Raw genomic sequence first — 14,257 nt, 5'->3', positions numbered from 1 at the left:
CAACTGAACTAAAAATGTAACTGCCTCTGGGCCCCTTGCCCATGTATAAAAATAGCTTCAATAAGCTCAATAATCGTAAAGATAAGTGCCAATTGCAGGCGATAAGACAGGAAGAGAGATGTTAGCAGATAGCTAATCATGATAGGTAAACATGGAAGGAATATAACACAGAGAGACAGAAGGTTCAGTACAGCTGTTATTGACAGACAGATGGATGGGTGTGTCACTGTGTTTGCTGGTTGTTGCTTTCACCTTTCCAGTGCTTTCACCTGTACAAATGAACCTAGCCAAAGGTAAACAGTCCAGATAAACCACTGTAAATGCAGCCTGAGGTTATGGGCCAGGAAAAAAAAGAAAAATCCTCACTGCTAAGTGAGGATTAACGGGTTCAATGAGTTTCTACCCTCAGACCTGCTTTTATAGAAGAAGAATTACAACCCGCCTTATGACTTCAGCTTTTGGCCAGTAAATACTTAATAAATAAATTTTTCATCTCACGAAGAATCACATTAAAAAGAAAAAAGTTATTTAAGTAGCTATAAAAAAACAAAAAGCTGGTTATGGGACTTCTATGATTTCTTAACGGTACAGCGTGTAAAATCTAACCACTAGATGTCAGTACATGGCAGATTATGGTTAACTGAATGCTTTTTTCTTACTCCTCCCAGTTCAAGTGCATAATCCTGTCTATGGTGGCTACTGTAGGACAAAGAAGTGTGTGGCTTTCCCCCTCCTTCCCTGGATTCCCTGGAGCCCTATTCCCCTCGCACTTTGTATATAGCACTCGGTGATTGTGTAAATAAACTGTTTATTCTCAACATCAACAGAGTCCTGCGCTTGAGTTCACTCATTCGTTGTGACATCGAGGAGTCAGTGAAGCTCACATGTGTCCGTTTCAGCGATACCAAGGTGAGTTATGGAGAATATTCTAAAATATTCTGTCAGTAAGCGCTGCTGTTAGCTGCTGTTAGCCTCTGTTAGCCAATGTAAAAAACTTAAAACTGTCTTGTTGATCTAACATCAATGGACTCGGCCACTTAGTGAATAAACTCTTACACGATCTGATACTGTAATCAAACTGTTTATCATCTGACAAAGTAATTGCGACAATATTGAGAATAAACAAACATGTTTATCCACGATTTCGACTTCAGTTAAGGAGATGACGCTTGAGTTGAGAAGGAATAATGAGAAGGACGATGAAAATATACACGTAAAAATATTAAATGGTCATATATAGTTTGAAAGAAGTATTTGTGGTCTTTAAATTAAAAGTAACTTTTAAGACATACTACATGTGTTGCTGGTCTCAAGCCACATACAAAAAAACACAATTGGGCGAAACAGCGATATCCACCTCAGTCAATGTATACATGAAGTCAGCATAACATGCAAACCAGTGCCTGCTCCCATGTATTTTTAATGGATTCATTCTAAGTTTATGACAATGCATGAATTTGATGGATGATGTAATTAAACACTAATCAGTGTATATTTATGAGTGCAACGTTCCTTTTTTTCTTTACATAACCTGAAAAAATTACTTATTGTACCTTTTCAGCTGAGTGAGTCTAGCAAAATCAATTTCCTGCTCAGTTGATGTGTGATATAACTGCTATAATATAAAATTAAAATGGAAATAGAATGAGGTAAAAGTGATTTATTTGTTTTTGTATGTCAGAAATATTTATAACTGAGAAAAATATCCAGTTAACGTTAAAAGAAACAATAATGTAAAGTATACGTATTCCATGTTCAGCCTGTGCGGCTGCTTCAGAGAATCCAATGGTCCATCTAGTGGTTGTTGTGCAGAAGTGCAGCATTGGGCTGAGTGCAGCTCCTGGAAGTAGAATTGAGTTCACAGAAAACCCATTCACATTAAACTCGAGAGACAGACTCTAATAATTATCCAGACACAAAGCCATCTCAGTCCCTTAAGTAGGACTCAAACTCCTTTAGCATTGTCCCAGGAAGTCCCACACAGTTTGCCATCTGATCTGTTATTGCTTTGTGATCGATGGTCACGGTTGCAGAACTAAGATCCTGTGATACTAAAATCTGCCATTCACTATGTTTAGGTTAAACATGGTTAAAATGCTAATTGTAAGACATCAAAGCAGTTGTTTAATTCCAAAAAGCTGCTCAGTTAATTAAAAACAGCAACTTGTTCCTTGGCTTTAAATAAAATGTAACAGGGGGCAAAAGAAAACAAAATTATTACAATTATTCTGTCAAGTGTTCAGTGGCAAGGTGTGTTTCTAATTCCTGTATTACACAATGCATCCTGATTATACATTGATCAGTCATAACATTATGATCACCTGCCTAAAACTGTGTTGTGTTGCTAACAAAGACCTTGTGCTGGCACCAAGATGTTAGCAACAGATCCTTTAAGTCTTGTAAATTGTGAGGCGGGGCCTCCATGCATCTGACTTGTTTGCCCGGTACACAGATGCTCGATTGGATTGAGACCTGGAGGATTTGGAGGCCAAGTCAACACCTCAAACTCGTTGTTGTGCTCCTCAAACCGTTCCTGAAGCATTTTTGCTTACTACCAGTTTTGCCTTTCTTGTCTGTGGCTATGCAGCCCCATTCACAGCAAACTGATACACTGTGTATTGTGACATCTTCCTATCAGAACCAGCATTAACTTTTTGTGCAGTTTGAGCTACAGTAGCTTGTCTGCTGGATTGGACCACCAGCCTTCACTCACCATGTGTATCAGTGTCTGGGTCCATGATCATTGGTTCACCACTGTTACCTCCTTGGATCACTTTTGATAGATACTGACCACTGCAGACCAGGAACACCCCACAAGAACTGAAGATATGGAGATGCCCAAAGCTGACCCAGTCACCTAGCCATCACAGTTTGGACCTTGTCAGACTCACTCATATCGTCATGCTTTTTACTGATTCTAGCACAGCATCTTTGAGGACAAAATAGTCACTTGCTCTCTAATATATCCCACTCAGGTTCCATGATGAAGATGATTAGTATTCTTCACATCACCTGTCAGTGGTCATAATATTATGGCTGATCAGTGTGCATGTTGGTTTTTTTATTGTTTCCCATCTTTTAAGCTCCTGTTTTCTCTGGTTTTAATCATGTAACACATGTAATGCAGAAATAATGGGTCCAGCTCTACAGTTACATACATTTATTATTTTAATGAAGTTGTGTTTTTGTTGCTTTTGTGTTGATCTGTATATGTAACAGCATGCAGAGGTCACAGGTCACTGAGAGCAGAGCACGGTGCCGGCTGCTGATATCTTTTTTCGTATGAAAAGCCTCACTGTGGGGCACCTCCGTCTTCCACGAGGTGAAAAGATAAAGCGGAGGTGGTTAAAGGCACTGTTTAACAAATCCCTGAGCCTCAAGGCACTGTAGACGTCCGACAAGACCACACAGGCCTTTCTCTTAAACATCTGCATGGTCATAATACAGAGCATACATGTTAAAACAATAGAAACAGTATTTAAAACTTTCAGTGCTGTGTACATATGTATTTCCCTGAATCAGTGCTTTTAAATGCTGGAGAGTAAGCACCTTTACATCAATGGTGGTCGGAGGGAGGAGGCTGAGCAGCAGGTCTCTTTCGTACCAAGATCGTGGGAGGTTATCAATTTCAATAGACACAGTCTGACAAGAGAAAATAAAAAGATTTCATAAAATTATCAAAACATCCATCATCAGCCATAAAACAACAAACCTTAAGATTTTTTTTTTGTTTTTGTGGGAGTCCAAATGTTTCATTACCTGTCTGTAAGCTGGAAACAGTGGTTCCCACAGAATGGGACGTCTGTGCAGTGGGCGGTAACTACAGCTGCCTGGTGGTGCTCGATGGGGACGTTCTGATCTTTTATCCTTGGGGCCCTCTCTGACCTCCCTGATGCCTACTTGAGCTACAAAGAAGACTTTGGTGCTGCTCTTCATTTCCCTCAAAGCCACGGCAGCTTCATCGGCACTGCGGTAATGCACCATGCCGTATCTGTGATTGTTTTTCACAGTCGTCTGAAGTACGAGAGGAAAATCATGAATCATGAATCATCCATACCTGTACAACTCCTCCATCTAATGCACAGTACACAGAGCAATAGTTACTTTTGCACATGCTCTACAGTGAAATTAAAAAATAATAAAGTTTGACAGGTTAGAGTAAAATGTCAGTCATATATATCTCATCTCTGTAATATTCTGGATATTTATAATTGAGCTATTTATATATATATCAGACCAATTTCTTATATATTGTAAACTTTGTAATATATTGTATTATTTAATTTAGTTCAGCCTGTTACTGTTCTAATTGTCTTGGATTAATAATGATTCAGATTCTCTCCCCTGTGGAACAGAAACTACATTAGAGTTCCTAGGCTCATTTAAACCTAGGTGGCGTTGTTGCAAGGTAGCCAGAATTCTGTCACTAGTGGGGCATTGTTTTGTAAGCTTTCTGTTTACTCAGATCAGTGACTGCTAACTTCCCCCTCACGCCACATCAATCATTAACCCCAGTTTTACAGCAGGACCCAAGTTTTCCCAGCACAGCACTGCCTCCGCTGGTTTGTGTTGTTCCCATGGTGCATCCTGGTACCAGGCAGTCACCACCTACACACAGGCTCATGCACCGAGGCATGTATGTGATGTAAAAGAGGACGTGATTCATCCGACCAGGACACCTTCTTCTATTGCTCTGTGGTCCAGTTCTGATGGTCATGTGCCCATTGTTGGTGCTCACAGTGGTGGATAGGGGTCAGCATGGGCAGCCTGACTGGTCTGCAGCTATGTAGCCCAGTGCACAGCAAACTGTGATACTCTGTGTATTCTGACACCTTTCTACCAGAACCAGCATTAATGTTTTCTGTAATTTGAGCTACAGTAGTTCATCTGTTGGATTGGACCTCACAGCCAAGCCTTCACGCCCCACAGGCATCAGTGAGCACTGGCTGCCTATGGCCCTGTTCTTAGTTCACCATACTGACCACTGCAGACCAGGAACACCCCACAAGAACTGGAGATCTGGAGATGCCCAAAGCTGACCCAATCATCCAGCCATCACAGTTTGGACCTTGTGCTTTTTACTGACTCTAGCACAGCAACTTTGAGGAAAAAATGACCACTAATATATCCCACTAAGGTTCCATGATCAGTGTGCATGTTGGTTTTTTTATTGTTTCCCATCTTTTAAGCTCCTGTTTTCTCTGGTTTTAATCATGTAACACATGTAATGCAGAAATAATGGATCCAGCTCTACAGCGGCATTTACGTTTATTATTATACTGAAGTTGGATTCTTGCTGTTTTTGTATTGATCTGTATATGTAACAGCATGCAGAGGTCACAGGTCACTGAGAGCAGAGCACGGTGCCGGCTGCTGATATCTTCTTTCGTATGAAAAGCCGCACTACGGGGCACCTCCGTCTTCCACGAGGTGAAAAGATAAAGCGGAGGTGGTTAAAGGCACTGTTTAACAAATCCCTGAGCCTCAAGGCACTGGAGACGTCCGACAAGACCACACAGGCCTTTCTCTTAAACATCTGCACGGTCATAATACAGAGCATACATGTTAAAACAATAGAAACAGTATTTAAAACTTTCAGTGCTGTGTACATATGTATTTCCCTGAATCAGTGCTTTTAAATGCTGGAGAGTAAGCACCTTTACATCAATGGTGGTCGGAGGGAGGAGGCTGAGCAGCAGGTCTCTTTCGTACCAAGATCGTGGGAGGTTATCAATTTCAATAGACACAGTCTGACAAGAGAAAATAAAAAGATTTCATAAAATTATCAAAACATCCATCATCAGCCATAAAACAACAAACCTTAAGATTTTTTTTTCTTTTTTGTGGGAGTCCAAATGTTTCATTACCTGTCTGTAAGCTGGAAACAGTGGTTCCCACAGAATGGGACGTCTGTGCAGTGGGCGGTAACTACAGCTGCCTGGTGGTGCTCGATGGGGACGTTCTGATCTTTTATCCTTGGGGCCCTCTCTGACCTCCCTGATGCCTACTTGAGCTACAAAGAAGACTTTGGTGCTGCTCTTCATTTCCCTCAAAGCCACGGCAGCTTCATCGGCACTGCGGTAATGCACCATGCCGTATCTGTGATTGTTTTTCACAGTCGTCTGAAGTACGAGAGGAAAATCATGAAGCAATTTCAAGTTGAATGTAAGTGAATTTTGCATTTCTAAAGCACGTTTGTAAGACAGTTACCTGAACAGAGATGACACATCCAAAAGGTGAGAACATGCTGAGCAGATCCTTGGCAGTAACAGCTTGGTCAGAATTCAGATAGACTTTCATTTTCTGTCAGAGTAAAGCACAGAGTCAGACAGCAAAGCGCAGAGCTGACGTGTTGACCTGTTATGATCCTCAGAAAGCAGAAGGGAAACATACGTTGGTCCATTCAACATTTCTCCAGTCTGAAGGAACCGTCTGTTTGGAAACCTCACTGGGTGCATAGCAGTTTTCATATCTGATGACATCCATTGCAATTATGGATCAAAAACTTAACCGTAATTTCAGAATACAGCTTTTAAGTGCAGATTTGGTCACATGTCAACTGAAGAAAAACAAAAACAAATTTGTCAAATAAGCTGAGTTGTAACCAAGTGTAGACCTGTGACAGAAATCCTAAAAGTAAGACACCGTTACAGCTTTGAAAATAAATTCAACTTGATTCAAACCAGTTTGTTTCCTAGCAACATGATGCAAATCTGCACTTTACAGCTGAACTAGCTTAAATTTGGCATTCAGACAGCATCAAGTACAAAATGGTCTGCTTGTTTAAAATTAAACAAAAACATAAAATAGAAATACATTCTACTATTAGTAGTACTTTATTCTACTGCTGATGTGATTTTTAGATAATAATTCATGTTGTGAAATAGAGAACATGGACGTGTGACTCCAGGGCGACTGATGAGTTTTGTTTAACTATTTAACAGCAATTCTGGACTCAAGTGACACGTGAATGTAAAAATGTCTTACTGTTACTTAAAGTCGTAGACATGAAAAGAAAAATGTTTTTTACATATTTGACTGTAGACATACAAAGTACAGCTAGGAATGCCTTTTGTTTGTTGTTGTTGTTTGCAGAAAGGTGGCTGAATATTGTGTTTTCACAAATTAAAATGTCCTCGTGGTGATGACCAGAGGGAAATGGTGACAGACAAAGTCAAGATCAGCAGAGACACATCAGATTAGTGCCACATTCATTCTGCAGTAGGAGCAGGAGTCCTTCAAAAGATTGTGATTATTTCTGTATTTTCACAGATTAAAAGAAAACACTGAGCATTGATTCATTGTTGCCTTCAGGATCCCATCTGAACCCTTTCTTAGAGAGCATTACAATGGCTTCATTGTAGCTGCCTAACTTCCTTCAAAACTCCTTCATCACTTTAGTTTGCTGGCTTACCTCACATAAACTCTTTTCTCTAAAACACCCCCAAATTACTAAATACTTAAAATAACTTACAGCTGTACCGTGTAGGAATGGTTTTTTTTTAAAGTACTTACAGTATAATGTGTTTCTCCTTCCCCCTAAAACCCTCTTGTTCTACTGTACCTATCAAAACAGCGTGATTTGCCGCGAGTGTCTCCTCACAAAGGTGAATTCTACTTCTTTTTAAAACTTTTTCATTTGCAGCTATGCATCAAGGCTGCCGTCTGCGACATCCTGCAATTGTGAGGGGAAACTCTGAAAAAATTTGTTGGCTTTGCAAGCAATGTTGAAGGTGCTGTGAAGGGCTGATAGAGACACACTCAGGAGAGCCACACTCGTGTATAAAAAGATCAGCCTTTATACCATGTTACTGTGTCCATTTCTTAAACGAGATTAACGAGCCTCATCTTGGAACACCTCTTTGCTTCTGCTGTTCCACTGCACCCGACTATGTTTACTTCCTTTACTCACCTCTTTTCAATGTATATCCAATTGGTCCACCTGTCCTTTGTCGCTGATCTTAGATCTTTTTCACCCATGAATTAGATTTCACAATAAAAAAAATCTACTAACATATGATGCTGTGTAAAATTGTTGATGCATAGTGACCTTCTTATCACTTCCACAGGTGGTCTCATGTGTTGTTATGCATTTAGAAGCTGTTCTTGAGCACATGAGCTGCTGTAGGTTTGAATCTCAAGTCATTATTTTATTCAACAGTGCCACCTGCTGTTCGAATTCATGAACTACCAGATGAATTTAAATTGTCCAGCTTTTCCCTAGGGGGCAGCGCAGCAGATCCTCATCCTCCCCTACATCCATGAATCTTCTCTGTGATCTTCTTTTCCTCCTGCCTGAAAGCTCCATCTTCAATATCCTTTGTCAAATATATCCACTCTCCGTCTTCTCAACATGTCCAAATCTCAGTCTTGCCTCTCTACCTTTGTCTCCAAAACACTAACTCTGCATTCATCAGGTCATCAAAGTACTGGTTCTATCATCTCAACATACTCTCTTCAGTAGTTGAATTGTCTGTGTCCATGTTTTTAAACCCCTTCAGGCCCTGTTTGCGCAAGGAAGCAGTGACAGAGCTGAGGCAGAAAACAAGTGCCAATCAAACCGAACTCGAAAGTAAAAAGACTGACATTAAGAAAAAAAATGTAATCTTAGTATTGTGTTAGTAAAACATACCAGCACTTAAAAGAAAATACTAAAAAGCTGAACTTATTTAAAAATTCTTAAACACACAGCTGTGTTTCTGCAGCTTTACTTTGAAAATCACAGTGGCTACTTTGGCTCTGCTCCTGCTGTACAACATCCAAATGTATTTACTGTGCGCAGATCAAAGTGTAAGAGCTACACTTTCTATCAGCTACGATCCAAATGGAGTTGAATATTCAGTGTGTGTGCCTCTATGGAATCACCGCATACCTTGACATGGAAACTATGGTGATGTCATGCAGAATTCATATATTGTGTGAGGGATATCCATGGATTACATCACTTTGACAAAATGACGTAGGCTGGCTGCCTGGGCAGACAGTTAATTTTTTTTTCTTTTTGACTGGCTAAACTTGACTAAACAGACAGTTGTGGCTATAATCTGATTTGTTACATCTTATACCTCTATGGCAGGTATAAGTCCGACTCAGATCATTATAAGGCCCATTGCTTTCATCCTCTTTGCAAGTGCCAAACCCAGATGTTCATTGGATTGTCAGACTGAGAAGCGTGATTCGTCACTCCAGAGAACATGTCTGCACACTACAGTCCAGTGGTGGTGTGCTTTACACCACTACATCCAGCATTGCACTTGGAGATGTAAGGCTTAGATGCCATGAAAACCCATTTCATGAAGCTCTCTATGCACTGTTCTTGAGCTAATCTGAAGGTCACATGAAGTTTGGAGGTCTGTAGTAATTGAATCTGCAGAAAGTTGGTGACCTCTGTGCAGCATGTGCCTCGGCATCCACTGACCCCGCTCTGTGATTTTAAGCGGCCTAACACTTCATGGCTGAGCTGCTGATCATCTAACATTCATAAATTCCAGCTCCTCAGGGTACTGAATTTGAGCTAAAAAAAAACCCAAACAAACAAAACAACATCTTCAGTGTAAGCTTTCAACGGGTAACATCTGTCGCTAAGTCAAAACCACAATTATAACTATATGACACTTGGATTTTAGCACTGAGCTTTTGCATAACCTGTAACTGATGTGTTATGTGCCTATTAGAGCACGTTTCATATGTTTTAAACTTCACTGTTTAAAGACAATATCTCATCACCACTTATAAGTCTTGTTTAAACACAGTCTGAGGACGGGTAATAGGGTATTCCAGACAGCTTGACCTTTATCTTATTTGACTTTCCAGATGTGAACGAAAAGTTGAAGCATTTCGTTAAAACTTGAACACACCCGCTGACCTAAATGACACTTGCTGTATTATTGAAAATAAAATGTTAAAAAACTTAACATTTAATGACTGAAACACTAGGAAAATAACTGCCTTCATTGTTTGTGGCAGATACAAAAAGGTGCTAGAAACATTCTTCAGAGCTTTTGGTCATTAGTGACATGATAACATCACACAGGTCCTCCAGATTCATTGGCTGTGCGTAGATGATGTGAATCTTCCACTAAATGTAAAAATGAGAACCTAGAAATTGTTGATCTTGGTAAAGATATCAAATTTTTCTGATTGTTGGCAACAAGCAAAAGCTTAACAGTCAAAAACAAACAAAAACAATAAAACACCCCCAAACCCTCATTCTATAGTTGCCCTAAATCATTTTTAACTGTAGAAGAAGGATTTCTGAGTTGCACAAAGACTGAGCACAACCCAAAACTGATTGTTAGTGAAATGTGAGTTCATGTTAACTGTAGATGGTGTTCATTTGAAATTAAAGTTTATGGATACACACACAATTTAGCTTTCAGTATGCATGCACTATTTATAGAGGAGGATTATGGACACTGGAAAAAATGAGGATGTGTTTTGTTTTTTTCTCAGAATTCTAAAAAAATTGTAAAAAGCTCAACAAGAAAATTCAAGTTGCCTAATCTTTTGTTTAATCATGTAAAGTCATATCAGTAATATGTAACTCAAAAGTTGAGGAAAAAAATAAAAAATCTATTAAATCAAGTTCCCCTATTTTGATTTTTCTGGGGGGTTTTTGTTTTGTTTTGTTTAGCGTTCCACCACATACCAAAGCTGCTCCGTTGGATTGGGATCTGGTGATTGTGGAGGCCATCTGAATACAGAGATCTCATTATCATGTTCAAGAAACCAGTTTGAGATTATTTTAGTGTGTTACCCTGTTGGAAGCAGCCGTCAGAAGATGAGAACATAAAAGAACATACATTGTAAGCAAAAACAATCAGACAGGCTCTGGAATTCAAGTTATGTTCAGTGGGTACTAAGAGACCAAAGAGCTATTAGTCAAAAACTTGGTCTATCTGGGCATGATGTGCAGTGTGTCCTTAAATTGTTTTTTAGGAAAGTGGAGTGGAGGACAAAAAAAAAAGAAATGTCAGGCCTATCTACATCAGATGAACATTTTCCAAAAGTCATGTCAAAGGCTGAGGTATGCTAAACTGCACAAGAATTGGACTGAAAATGAGTGGAAATAGGTCTTAGAGGTACAGCAGGGAGTATCTCCTGCCATCTGTAAAACACGGCACAGGCTCTGTCATGCTTTGGGGCTGCATTTCAACCAGTGGTGTTTGAGAGCTTGTTAAACTTGATGGAGTTCAAGTTTCAAGACTTTCAAGCTCATTAGAATAGTCTTATACACTGTGTTTCCAGTTTTGTTTGGACATGTCTCAGTAAAAAGCTGCACCTATTTTGGCAACAAAATATAAAGAAATGAGGGGTTCTTCATCCACTGTTATGTGCTTTAGAGATGTTAAATAAATGTTTGTTTTTTGCATTTAAAACTAAAAACTTAAGCATAGATTTAGAAACAAAATATCTATGTGTATTGCCTACAGCAAAGGTCTCCATATGAGCACTGATTTAAGCTTCAATTTGATAAATTAACTTTGGTTTGGAACCCAGAATTTTTTGGTAACCCAGATAACCAACACACACTTTAAAAGACCATCAGACTTTCTATAGCTCATTAAAATGACACCCAAGATCCAAATTTGTAAGACTGTGGACAAAGCTCAGAAAATTATAATACCTGAATATTGCAAATACAATGGAAATCAAAATACTGCTTTGAGATTTGATCTCAGTGATAGTTCAAAAAAGAAGCCATTTCTCCAGCAGATGGCACTCCAAAATCACATCTTAGAAGCAGGAGTGTGAAACACTTCTACAGCAGGAGATGGCGCTATTAATTGTTTATAAGGCCCTGACTTTAACATGGGCTAGAGTCAGAGGCTAATCAAAAAACAATGAGTGTTTTTATTCTCTGTAGCACAGATTAGTTTCCTGTACCGACCAGCAGCTGGTACAAGCAAGTAAAACGCATTGTTTAAACAGCCCACAGTGTACCCAACAAGTTGACTTTTTCTGTCACACTGGAATCATTGCGCAATAATACCCTGAAATTATGCACCACTTTTCATTTCTCCTTTTCCCATCATAGAACTGCATGCCAAAGCTGACCATTCAGGCACTGGGACAGGAGGAGTATGAGCCAGCACAACAACTTTCAATATGTTTTTTTTTTTAAGTTGATTGCCACATAGAGGTCAGCCCACTAGTGTGGTGCAACGATAATATATGTAAATGGCCTACTATGCTCCAGCCAGACAGAACAAGCTTTAACCAGCCTGTGCCTGATCGAGCTTGGTTACCTCCAAACTTCACACATGTTTGAGAGTAAATTCCAGCACCGCTCTACCAGAGAACCTCATTTGTGTGGACAGTGAGGCCCTGCAGGCAGCTGGGTTCATGTAGGGTGGGAAAATGAATGACACGACGAGGATTTTCATAGTACTACATCTATTTTTAATGATATCAGAGTGACGTAAACTTTACACAGTGTGGCCTACTTTCTATGATAAGGGCACTGGTGGACCCTACAGTGAAGACACGGCTGATGTTTAAAAGAGCTTTTCTGGCTTTATGAAAAAAAATCAGCATTCAGCTGTGGTATGGGTTTAGATCCATTTTTCAATATCTGAGGCTTCGCTGTAAATTGTACCTGAAACTTTTTCCTGCAGAGGTCACACACCTACTTGGAGGTTTGTTGATTTGCACTTACATTTTCCTGTTGGGCATTAAAAATAGCAGTCTATCATACTTACTTATTTGTTTGCATATTTATTACAACTGTCAAACTCACAAGGGTGGACAACTATGTGCATGAACTATATGTAAATGATAAACCACCACAGTTAAAGCATATCCCAATGTTAATATGTCTTACCTTACACATAATATAAATTGGACTTCAGATAGCTTTGCCTAGTCTATTACATTCCCAAAAAGCAGGATGACCTGTTTGTATCTAGAAATGTGCGCCTCCTGTCCTCCTGAGGGTCAGGCACTCTGTGACAGGACGGAGGGCAAAGCAAATGGCGTGCATGACTCCACACATAGATAATAGGCTTTGAAATCTTGTTTGTTAATAACAAAGGCTCGGATATAGGCCAACTGTCTGAGGTGTGAGGCTGATCCAAGGACACTGGGACGCCATTGGCACACTGGCAGAACAGGTGAAATAACATAACTTATTTTCGACATGGAAAATATGCAAAAAGAAAAAAAAACTTTTCTTTAATACGAATAGCTTTGACATTACACTGTAAGTTGTGTGCAATCAGTTCCCCTTGTACTGCATCATGACATGCACTATAACATAACACGTACGCTTCTCATGAGCAGCGTGCAACTCTGAAACAACCCGAATGGTAATGGATTTTATTGCAGTTTGCGCAATTTCACTGACTGACTGTCGTGCACCTCAGTCCGACTTGGACTTTAAAAATAGATATTACTTCCCACCTCCGACTACTTTGACATCATCATAATAATAATGATAATAATAAAAAGCGAGTCTTACAGGTTTCTAAGAAACATAAAGAATGAGCGGTAGATAGTGTTGCTGGGTAAACATTCAAAACGCCCTTCGAAATATCCTCTCAGAATGACTTTACTGGGCTGTGTACTGTCTCCGCTACACACCAAATCCAGTATTTTTCCATCAAGTAGCGCGCTGGACCACGTGACCACAGAGGAGGGAAAAAAAACGCTGTCATGTTTGCATCCTCCATTGACAGCGGTGCATTGAATATATGGCGCTCAAATAGGAAAATACAAGACAGCGTTTCTGCATTTATCGTCCCGGCTGCTGCTGACACTATATATATATATATATACACATAATGTCCCCCGTTCACTTTGGTAGCGTTACCCATTCGGGGAAACATATTCTGCTCCAGGTCGTTTTTCTAACCCCGTGCGTTCATGATCATGTAACCACGCCCACTCGTGGCTGGTGGAAAATTACCAGCTTACAAGCAACAGGCAAAATGAATGGTAGTTGCGGTTTATCACATCATTCAAAACAACAGGCTACCTGCATGAACTAGGCACTCTGCTTTCTGGCTATATTTGGCTTCAAAATAGTAAAACTTCCACAGAGAGACTTAAATGGATAACAAACATCAAACGCCATTACTTTTGCTCCGCGTGCTGCACGCTCGCGCTCCAGTTATTTCTTGTAATTGCTCAAATAATTGAAATGTTTATGTTAAAGCTCAGTTTTGACACGAAAGTCAGGTCGAGAAGTTATTCGCCATTCTGTAAAACGGAGTCGTGTAGAAGTCCATTCTGCAAGGGAGTCTGCCCTCTTTTTCTC

The sequence above is a fragment of the Pelmatolapia mariae genome, linkage group LG13, assembly GCF_036321145.2.
Source record: "Pelmatolapia mariae isolate MD_Pm_ZW linkage group LG13, Pm_UMD_F_2, whole genome shotgun sequence".
NCBI lineage: Eukaryota > Metazoa > Chordata > Actinopteri > Cichliformes > Cichlidae > Pelmatolapia > Pelmatolapia mariae.
The sequence above is the reverse complement of the archived record's forward strand: the minus strand, read 5'-3'. Positions refer to the sequence as shown.